The 11,308-nt window shown below is 34.4% G+C and overlaps 1 protein-coding gene across 6 annotated transcripts in view; it reads left to right on the top strand.

Annotated features, from left to right (window-relative positions):
* Positions 1-11,308, top strand: part of LOC107076482 (uncharacterized) — a 139,281-nt gene that overhangs the window by 19,598 nt on the left and 108,375 nt on the right. For all 6 annotated transcript variants that reach the window (XM_069189774.1, XM_069189773.1, XM_069189772.1 and 3 more), the window contains exon 2: positions 6,657-6,718. The gene's annotated coding sequence lies outside the window, so the exon portion shown is untranslated. The remainder of the gene's footprint in view (positions 1-6,656; positions 6,719-11,308) is intronic.

Genomic DNA, 11,308 nt, shown 5'->3' with positions numbered 1-11,308 from the left:
AAACAGCTGTCATTCATCAAAATCTGACCATTTAGAGACGTTTTAGGGAGGGCTTTAGCGAAGAGAGAGTTTTTAGGTGTCCTTGTATTGCCTAGTCTTTTCCATTTAGTTTTTATTCTATCAAGAAATTTGAAGATCACATACTGTACTGTAGCCTCCTGTCAATCTGTCATAAATACACACCAAAAGTGTGCAAAAACATTTTTTTCTCCAAAAACTTTATATGTGGGCTCTCAGACAGAAGTCAATACAACAGCAAAAGACAATGAAAAAATTAAGTTTATATCGATTTGTGCTATTTATTTCACATCTCCAAGAAGGAGGAGAAAATCATTCCAGGATCAGCCATCATAAATATCCATTTCAATTTTGTATTGCTTGTTAAATCACTCTCAGCTTTTATGCTAGTTAGAAGACGCATTAGAGAAGACCTGGAAAGAGAAATGTTCAACCTAGGTGTTTCACAACTTGAGATATCGCCTTTTGAAGAAGGACAATAAAATGTTTTCCTGTTTTTGTTTCTGATATTTATTTCTAGTGTGTGTACTAAGTAAAACATAATCAAAATATCAAAGTTCAGAACGGATCTCCAGGTTGTTCTCTTTAATTCAAGACTCTAACCAAGTCTGTGCTGTTTATTTTTTTCAAGATAAATCAAAATATTAAAGAGTACACCCATTTCAGGAGGTCATTGACCTTGACCTCTATTTTAGGGGTGGGGGTGGAAAGGGTTCATCACAAAAGATTGTCTCAATGTCTCAACTGTTGTCCTAACAGGGAAATGTTTTAGATACAGTGTACAGTTATTTGTGTGAGTTACCAACCAGAGCTTTGTGGGAAACAACCTGGACCAAGAAAAATACTATCATACAACCAAGCCTAACCAACTGGAACACTCAAATTATTGAGCCCTAAAGAGACAATACACACCGGTCAAATATCTGATCGGGGTGAGAAATAACAAGAAGAAACAGACCCTGATGAAGTACAGGCGCAGTGACCACAGCGTGGCCATAGAAACTGGGTAACACAGGTAGACCTGGTTGCCCAGAGAGGACAGACTCAGGGACCACAGCTTGGCCATAGAAACTGTGTGACACAGGCAGACCTGACCACCCCAGAAAAGACAAGCTTAGTGGCCACAGCATAGACATAGAAAATGGACACAGGCAGACCTGACTGCAATTTCAAGATGCAAGAAATCTGGGATTCAATAAACATTCTGCCTAAAATAATTATTCTAATCCCAGGATTCTCACACCTGTCATGATCAGAACAACTTCCAGAAGTACTGGGGGGATGAGGGAGCCCAGTTTGTGACTTCATATTGAGGAACAGAGAGTGAGTCTTTCAAATTGCAATAATAATATGTTTTTTGTTGTAAATGTCTTGTTAATTGTTGTTGCTTGGTCAACACTGTAATTCATTGGTCATGCCAATGAGGCTCATTGAATTTAAAATTGGAAAGCAGTGCAGTGCAAAGGGGGAGGGATGTGTGGCGGGATCTTGTACACTCAAGACAATAACTAACGATACACTTAGACAAAGGTTCCACAGACAACTGATACAGGAGTCATAAGAACTTGGTGGTTGAATTAGTGACAGAATTATACCATTATGAACATGAAGAAAATGTATATTTTTGTATTATATAAGAAAGACATATTCTGTCTTCACAAGGTAATTCTGTAGACTGTTTGTATTTCAGACCCATGCTGGAGTTAATACATTGTCATAATGTTTTGTTCAAAACAAAATGTTGTTGGACTAATGTATATTCACACCAAACAGCTAACATTTCCCTTAGTTGTGGTGACTTCCAGGTAGAGGTATTTTCAACAGGTAGGAGAGAACATTGGATTTGAAAATGAATTTAATCTTGAGTTGCCCTTATTAAGGTGTCTTGGTGGAGTTGGAATTTAAGAAAAGTTCAAATGAGAGAAGGCCATATGGCCCATGTGGCTTTTGGTTGCAATAAGCTAATTGATCCAGTGATCTCATCTAGCTGTTTTTTTAAAGATGTCAGGGTATCAGCTTCTACGTCATGGGTTGAAATGCTATGACAAGACCTATTTAGCTGCAGTGAAGCACTTAGCGTCAGTTTTTTGTACTTATTTAAGCAGATGAATATATTGAGGAGAGAGTCTATCAGTATGAAGTTATTTATATAACAAAGGATTTCATATCTCTGCAATGGGCTGGCATCCCACCCAGGGTGTTTCCCTCCTTGTGTCTGTTCTTGCAGGGATAGACTCCCTCTTGACCCCAAATTGGTTGAAGTGGTTAGAAAAAGGGTGAATGGATTAAATAACAAATCATGCACATATTGGATTTTAACATTTGTTTTTATTAGCTTTTGGCTGGCTATGTTTCAATAAATGTAGCATTTGAAGCATAAGGTTAATTTTTGTTTCTTTGATCCTTATATGAATACTGTAACTGATAGAATTGAGATTTTCCAGAAGCAAAGCCTTAAAGCATTACAGTTTTTTAATGTCAAACATTATTGATTTTCACAATATAATACAATAATAGTTCAGGTGGGTAGCTGCGTCAGCATGCGTAGGCTGCAAAGGAACAAGTAATAGGTTTATTCCATGCTGAAAAAAAGAAGAAAGAGAAAACATCGTTTCGGCCGTGGAGCCTTCTTCAGGTGTGAGAGGGTAATACGATAATACTTTGTCTGATTTCTCAGGAAGTTGTTTATCTTCAGAGCAGCTTTTTTATTTCTAAAACAGACAAACAGTACAAATATACATTTTAAATTAAGAATATAACATTACTTAAAAGACATCAACCCCTACATAATTATTAAACACCACTCCTGGAGGAAGCCTACTGACTGCAGCAGTTAGCCAAAGAAATAAAGTGCTCTAGAGTGAAACGTGTTACCAGTGTGATGCCCAAAGATAAGCTTCAGTATAGAGAAAACATCTACAGTAAGTTGTGAATTAAGAAGCATTTTTAACAATGCTTTGCTATTTCTTAAACTCTCTTGTTAGTTCATCAAACTTAAATATTTGAGCTTCAAGAAATTTGATATGTGATAGAAAAATGAAATATTTACAATTGTTAACATTTTTTTGCAAAAGTGAACTGCTTCAACAAAACTATGATGTTCTTATATAGTTTTATTTTTATGAATTTGGAAAAAATGCATTATGTAGCCAGACAGAGGCTCAATTCATGGCAGACTGATTGTCTATCTTTGTAACATAGGATTCATCTTTTATCATTGAGCTTTACAAGTGTCCTGCATTAAGCTGGAACATATCTGGCACAACAAAGTGCTAACAGAAGAGTGGTAACCAGTAATGGTAAAAATGGGATTTTGCCATTCTATTTTCAAACAAAAAGAGAAAGTCAAAGAAGCTATTACTTATACCAGTCATGAAAGGGTCATCTGTGCAAAAGGAAACAGAGAAAATATTTGTCATGTAAATAATCAAAAGGAAAATTCTACATTATTTTACATTTTTACATTACAAGCAGTCTTCTAAGTCTAGGTTTCTGAGGTTAATTTGGTGGCCTTTTTTCCATTTGGCCTCCAGAATGCATCAGGGCGGGTTCTGGCCTGAGAGGCTGGTTGATGACTGTGGCTCCCCAGGATCCATCTGTATGCATCCAGGCCCACAGTGACTGGCTCGGGGTGGCTGGAGGCGCATGAGGATGTGTGTATCACGGGAGGACAATGAGAACTGTGTGGGAACATCCTGACATTTCTTAGCTTAGTCTCATGACAGTAAGATATGACAATTTGTAAACATTTGTTGAAAGAGTAGTAACATAATGACTTTGACAGAACTTTAAAAACTAAAACTTTGTTAGAATTCTCTCTATTACCGAATTTAAACAGCAAAGTAAAAAAAAATATTTACATCATAATAAAGACGTTTTACAGAACGGTGAAATACATGGTGCTGATGTGACTAGAAGAGAAGCACACAGATGCACAAAAACGCTTTACTAATACGAAAGAGCTAAGATTACAAGACAAGGTAATAGAGTTTCTTTCACGGTCTTGTGTATATTCTTTGTTAGTATGCATGCCCTGATCTTGGCTGTAATAGGCTGCTGGAGAATTAAATGGGGCTTGGTTATTTTACTCTTCAGAATAGCTTGCAGTCTCCAAATGCAAAATTATTGCCTGTGCACCCCTATCATTCCAAAGGCCTTTTAATTACATTCATTCCAAGCACAGAGAGTCTTTAAGAAATGCTTAAATACTTGGAGCCTTTTCAGAGTTCAGCCTCGACAGCTTGGTGTGAACTGGCTGCTTGACATCATCACCCTTTCTTACTAACTTTCCCTAGCTGCATGCAGTGTTTGAGATATTTTTAAGATTTTCTGTCTTGTAAGAAAATATTGATGCTTCATAAACCTTAAAGGGTAAGCTTTAGGCTTCTATCTATCCATTATCAGGAAGACAATTACTCCTGATAAGGGTTGCAGGTGTCTGGGACCTATCAGGGAAGCACACACACAAGGCATAATGACAGCCTGGACAGCTCTCCAGTCCATTGTAGGGCAGACACACGCACAGTGGCCAGTTTAGAGACACCAAGCTAAAATTCAAGACCTAAGGAAACAATGCTAACTCCTCTGTCACCGTGCATAGATGTTTTGTTTCTGAAATAAGTATGAGCATGGCTTTATAAATACAGTAATATAATTAAACAATAAAACACACAATAGTAGCCAGCTTTTTCCCTCACACCTTTGTGAGTTATGCACTAAAAATATGAAATTTGAGCTGAGCATTTACTTCAAAATTATATTCTGACGTCCTTCAAGAAATGGCAGGAACTTTGGATCAATCACATACCAGCATCTTCATAACCACCTAAATATTGTCCCAGTGTTGAAAAATACTGCTTATTCCTTTTCAAAGTTATTGAGCGGATATAAAAAGAAAGGTAATTGATATTTTATTGACAATTTGTTTACATTAAATGTTTTTGTCTCAACTTCCTAAAGGTAATTACATAAGTATTCTTTAATGCTGTGACCACTGATGTCACAATACAGGGTTTTTCCCCTTGTCTGCATCTTTGATTCATGGGTTTCTTGCTTGTCTGCACTTGCTGATATCAGGTTTTTGGGAAATGGTAGGAAAAATAGAGAGCTGTCCTTACCATTTAGAAGGAAAATACATACAGTACCACCACTGGTCTGTGTAATGTAAAACGAACTGAGCATTGTAAACTGAACTGAACACAGTCTCACACTTTTGGGGAAAGGACAATGCAAGTATGCTTTGTGAGTTAACAGCTAGGTCATGTACAGGCAGGAGAGCTTGGGTATAGAAAAAGCTATGAAATGTACCTTTGTTATAAAGTTTAAATTGCAGTTTATGCTCTAGGATCCTGCTGAGTTAGAACAGTAGAACTTTAAATGACTTACCAGTGACATGTACATAAATTAAAATTTAATTAATAAGAAATAATACATATACAGTATGGGAGATATAAGAAAGAAAAAAAACATTTCTATTAAAGACAGACCACAAAAATTACTTTTTGGGGATCTGCAGCCTAATAACTCTTCTGTGTTTTTTTAATGTTGTATTTCATGAGTGTGAGTGTGTAGAATTAATAAAATTATTCATAAATACAATATCAAATAGTTTAATTGTATTAAAACAGTGTTGTTAAGCATTGGTAGTATTTGCAAAATATTTATACCAGTTCTACATGTATAAAATATTTAAATGTCTTTGTATCACACTAATATATTGTTTAGCTTCAGGAATGCATTTCAAAATCACATGTACGAATACTTATTCCAGGAACTAAAAATGTGTGAAAAATAAACATAATTAGAATATGACCACTAAATACTAGCCAGTTCTGAGAAAATGAGACAATATTTATTTCTATTTGTGGGAGAAATAATTTATTAGATTAGTTGGTACAATATAATGTTCTAATTAGCTTTATTATTTTAAAGGACTTAGACACGGCAACACTGTATTGACTGTATTTATGTTTAATTTGAATTACATGATCTATGAGCCTCTCAAGATGTGTATGTGGACACACATTGTAAAGCAAGGAGGGCTATCCTGAGTCACTTCCACTTTTCTTCCTGCTCTGAGGGCTTTCACACTGTTGAAGTCCAAAATGGCACAGAGGCTAAAATTCAAAGCAGAAAATGGTTTAAAATGTAATTCATAATAAGTAAGTAAAAATACAGATTTAGTATGAGAGATATAAGAAAAAAAATAAAAGTCTCTCCAAGAGGATATAGATAGAGGAATTGTTTCCTATCTGCTCCTAATACATCTTCTGTATGAGACACTACAGGATGTCTAAAAGCACCACAGAGCATTAAGATGAAAACAAGTGAAGGAAACGTGTGGACACCTGGAAGTGCAGTGGTCATTTTCAGAGAAATGCAATAACAGTTTAAATAACACTGTTTTAGGGGGAAAATAGGTAGGTCTTTGTCCTTAATTGAACCTTTAAATGGCAGATTAATTTGAAACAAATACAGACTAAAATAAAGTCTAAAACCTCTAAACTGTGCCTGAAAAATCATTGTCTGTATTTTTAAAAAAAATCTATCGACTTTTTAACTGTTCATAGTAATCACACATTTGCACTTTTATGCTTGTAATTTTTTAAAATATTTAAAAGTTATGTTTGTATTTATAGGTGAATCAGCTGGATGTTAACCTTGCTCTGAAAGTCACAGGAGTCAAAGGAGCATTGACAAGGTAAGTTGTTTTTCACCACATTATATCCTCACAAATGTTTATATTTAATGATACAAAAACTGTATTTTATTAAGTTTAATTCTATTTTGTAAATGCAAACAATCTATGTAAACAATAATTTGCAGGTTTTACAACAATGTAGAACAATGGCTTGTGTTAGAATGCAATTGATGAGCTCTGAATTCTGTATTATTTACTTTTATTTTCATGTATAATGGCAATCTGTTTTAACTGTGTTGCATTTTTGGGCTTGAATAATGAAATTCCCAAGTATTATCTTAACTTGAATAAGAGTCTTAGCCAACCCTGAATTCAGTGTTACCTTAGGAATTTTGTAAACGTTTCTGAATAAAAATAACGTCTAGTTAATGCATTTATTATTGTAGTCTTTGGGGCATTATTTGAATAAATTACTTGTGTCATAATAAAATGTTTAGCTGCAGATATTCTTTTGATAAAAAAATCTTGAATGGTGAATTCCAGGAGAAACTATGCATCTCCTGCAGAGAAGATGAGCTCATTCTGGTCCACAGTTCCTTTTATTGAGCTGACAGTTTTTAAGGGTCTGAGGGTTAGCAAACAGATAACAAATTTGTGAAGTGTTAATGAGTAAAAACAGTAGATCATTGTCCACATTGTCTGAAAAAATATATTAAGAAACACAATCTTCATCATTGTTATGCTTCTTGATATTACAATTAAATTATCTAATAAAACAATTATTATACATCTGAAGTATTTTACACCATTAGTAGTACTTAATTTCAAATCACAGAATAAATAAATAAAGCATAACTTTAAATATAGTTTCAGTGTTTTCCTCACTTATTGGGGTGTATTCTATTTGATTTTTTTGTGTATTTTGGAATGTAAGGGCACATTGATATAACAGATATCAAAGAGATGTTTCAATCAGCATTATAAACAATATATTACAAATATTTTAAAAATGAAAATGTTATTTTTTCTGATGCACGTGGAATATTCTGAATTGTACAGGACACCACTGGTGCTTTGCTCATTACCAGAGTGTGCAGTTTCACAGGGTGTTTGAATATGAGGAGTATTCATGTTTTCAGATCAGAATACAACAAAAGTATTTCTCACTAGTGATCGTTATGTGGGAAGAGCACATTCATTAGTTATATACAAAAACACAATTCCTTGTATTATTGTGAATTCTAAACAAAAACATGAAGTTTCTTTTGCCGTTTGACAATACAAGGAATAATATGCTTTCAATGTAGAAAGAAAAGTATGTATTTCTAAGCATTTCTTCTTTTTATGGAAGACAAATAACACACAATAAGACTTTTACTTATACCTAGTATTTCTCTAGGTAAAAATCTTAAAATCTCTAAAAATAAATAATAAATAATAAAAACAGACATTTTTGCATCAATGATATTTTAAAATTATATTTAAATGCATTTAATCCAATGGTTCCATCAAACTGTGCATGTCTCTGTTTGCATCTGGCATTCTGTCCAGAGTGAACCTTTTCTTGTGCCTGCTACTTGCTAAAACAGGCTCTGGCTCCCCTGCAGCACTGAATTGGAAGAAGGGGTTAGAAAATGGAAGCATGTTTGTTCTAATATCTGGGAACAGAATGCTCATAGTTTTCAGATTTATTCATAGCTTTTCTGTGGTTTTTACAAAATGGTTTGCAATTCACATTCACAGTAGAGCTGAAAAACATATCCTTGTTTGTGTTCCTCTGGGCTTTTCCATTTTACTCGTAAGAAAAGAACTGAGTCTACGTTTCATAACCCCACCATATGACATCCGATCACTTCTGCATTTACTTGCCGTAACATTTTTTGTCCTTTAGTAATGCAATTAAAACTGAAGCTTTGTGGCGAAGAGAAGAGTTTAAGCATCCTTGAGAGGTGGAAACGGAGTGTCTTAGTGACTTCTCCTGATGAAGCATACATCTTCTCTTTGCATCCCTATGTCTGTGCTGTGTTGCTACAACTAGCTAATCAGTTGGATATAAGTTCCTCTCTATTACCAGGCTGTAGGAGGCCCATGTCTCCTTGTTTCTGAGCTGCAGGACATTTGTTCTGGCCAACATAAAAGCAGTGGGGGCCCTTTTAACTGCTTTGGTGTTGTCCTTTTGATGGGCATGAAGGGGCAGCGAAATCGGAAATAATCTTTATTAAATGTTTTTACAGAGAAGCGACTTGTGGTGGGGAGGGGAGGATTGCAGACACAATAGACAAAGACAAATATTTAGCAACAGACAAAGGATAACTCTACACAGCTCACAGTGGGGTTAACTCTTCCCATTATCCATAAGGATTGGGCTTTTATTGACAATAGCTTTAACCTACAACAAATTAGGTATTGAGTGCTGGTGATTTGTCTGTGTGTGGGGTCATACATAAAAAGATTTTGAGCACATATTCCTTTGGTGAAATCGGCAAACCCACTGGTTTTCCAGTTTACTTTGCTGAAACTAAAAGATGTCAAAACTTCCAAAAAGGTCCACTGGAAAGCACACAAGAATTAAATCTGTTTAGAATTATTCTAATTCAATCTCACCGCTAGAAAAAAAGTATTCCTACTAAAGTTAGTTGCAGGGTTTTATATTTTTTACCTCCCATGAATTTAATGAGATGAATTGCTGGACTGTAAATAAAATCTTATATGTATTTTATAGAACAGCATAACATTTCTTTTTAGGAATAGAATTCACAGAGCTACTCAATTTTATTATGCTATAGCTGTGTGGCAATAGCTGCAAATCAGGATGAATAAATACAGACCTAAAAAAATTAGCAATTAAATATTATAATGAAGGTTATATTATATTTGATAACTGCTATCTTTTTAAGTCATATTTGTGTCAGACAGACAGCATCATCATCATTATTATTACATTTTCTGTTTGAATTAGTTTTTAGATAGCAATAATGGCATAAGGGTGTTCTCTACTGTATTTAGTTTGATTTTAGTCATTTTTGAATAGATGAATTTTCACTCTAGAATTTCCAAATACAAATAAAAACAAGTTCATATTAAGATAAATGTCACATTAAAGCAGTGTCAGGTTAAGCACGCTAAATGTCACGTTCTATACTTTTTTAAGACCATTTTAGTAGTAATATTATAGGATGTGAATAAAGAACTTTCTTTTACAATGTTAAAATCATGCATTAACATAAATATAATGTATATAAACATCTTTTTTAAATGTCTTTACCTTGATATAAATTCTCAATATAAATTCTCAGTGTGTACGTTGGACTGTTTCTGCAAATTCTGGGCATGGGAAACCCCCTCCTGTTCTTTATTATAAAGCACTAAATTAATCTTGGCATACTGTAAATGTGTTCCACATTTAATATTTCAACCTTATTTCCATTCATGAAATCTGGTTCTGATAATAATATTGTTTCCATAAGCTGCGTTGTGGTGATTGATGGTTTTCAAGGCAAGGGGTACTTACTGCCTGTTCACAAGGATTGCACAGGACTGCTACATGCCTTCTCTGTTCACAAATGCAGGTTTATAAGCCTATTTGACTTCAGTAAGAAAGGACCTACAGAGAGCTCGAAATGTATGTTTTACAGCAGACAAACCATGGTAATGGAAGTGATTAAAAATACTTTTTCCATGATTTATTGTTATAATTAATTAACCACTAGTTTTGTTTGGATAGTTCTTGAATTCAGCATGAGAAGGAAAATAGTTGTCCTTTAATTATTGAATTATTACAGAAATAAGTTTAACTGCAAGAAAGGAAAATCTAATGTCTAGGTATTGTTTATCGGGAGATTCAGGTAGTGTAAAGAACTTGTGGTAGCTGGGTGTCAAAATTAATTACTTAAGCAGAGATTAATGAGAAAATATTTTACCAAGTGATATATTTTAATTATTTACTTATGCATTTAAATACATTATGTTTTTTTAATATGTGTTTAACCATGGTGTTCAAACACATCTTAAGTGAAATCTTGCCATGATGTTTATAAAGACAAGATAGTTAGGGGACTAGGCGATTTGTTTGATCCACAATATTATGGACACTTTTTCTTCAGATGAGAAAATTTGATTTTGTGACTTAACAGAGACCGGACACAGTGTCAACTGAAATTGTACTAATAAACTCATTGAGTATGGTCAAATCTACCATAGAATTACATACTGGCAAACATGCTTTTGAGAACATAAACCGACATCTCCCAGGAAAGCACTGACTATGAAGTGAATATTATTTAACAAAGGCAAGTGACAGTGGCAGGAATTCAAGCAGAAGCCCACTTGAAAAGCTCTGGCAGAAGGGAAGGTGTGGTGAGGGAATGTTCAGATCCATCTTCAAAGACATGGTCAAGGAGAACAGACACCCATTGCTGCCTGAGTAGCTCCCAGCCTGTTTAAATACAAACTGAAGAAGGCAGCATGACCTAGCATACCACGATGGTAGAAATATTGAGGTGTACAATTTGCTTTCAATATCAGAGATATTCGTTCAAAATTAAATTAAATATTTTTAATTGTTAGACCAAGATAACTTGAGCATGTTATTTTAAAAATAGTTATATGGGATTAATTTAATACATCATTATTTTCATTCCTTAGAAGGAT

This window comes from Lepisosteus oculatus, chromosome 5 (genome assembly GCF_040954835.1).
Source record: "Lepisosteus oculatus isolate fLepOcu1 chromosome 5, fLepOcu1.hap2, whole genome shotgun sequence".
Lineage (NCBI taxonomy): Eukaryota > Metazoa > Chordata > Actinopteri > Semionotiformes > Lepisosteidae > Lepisosteus > Lepisosteus oculatus.
This window is presented reverse-complemented; position numbering and strand designations above follow the sequence as displayed.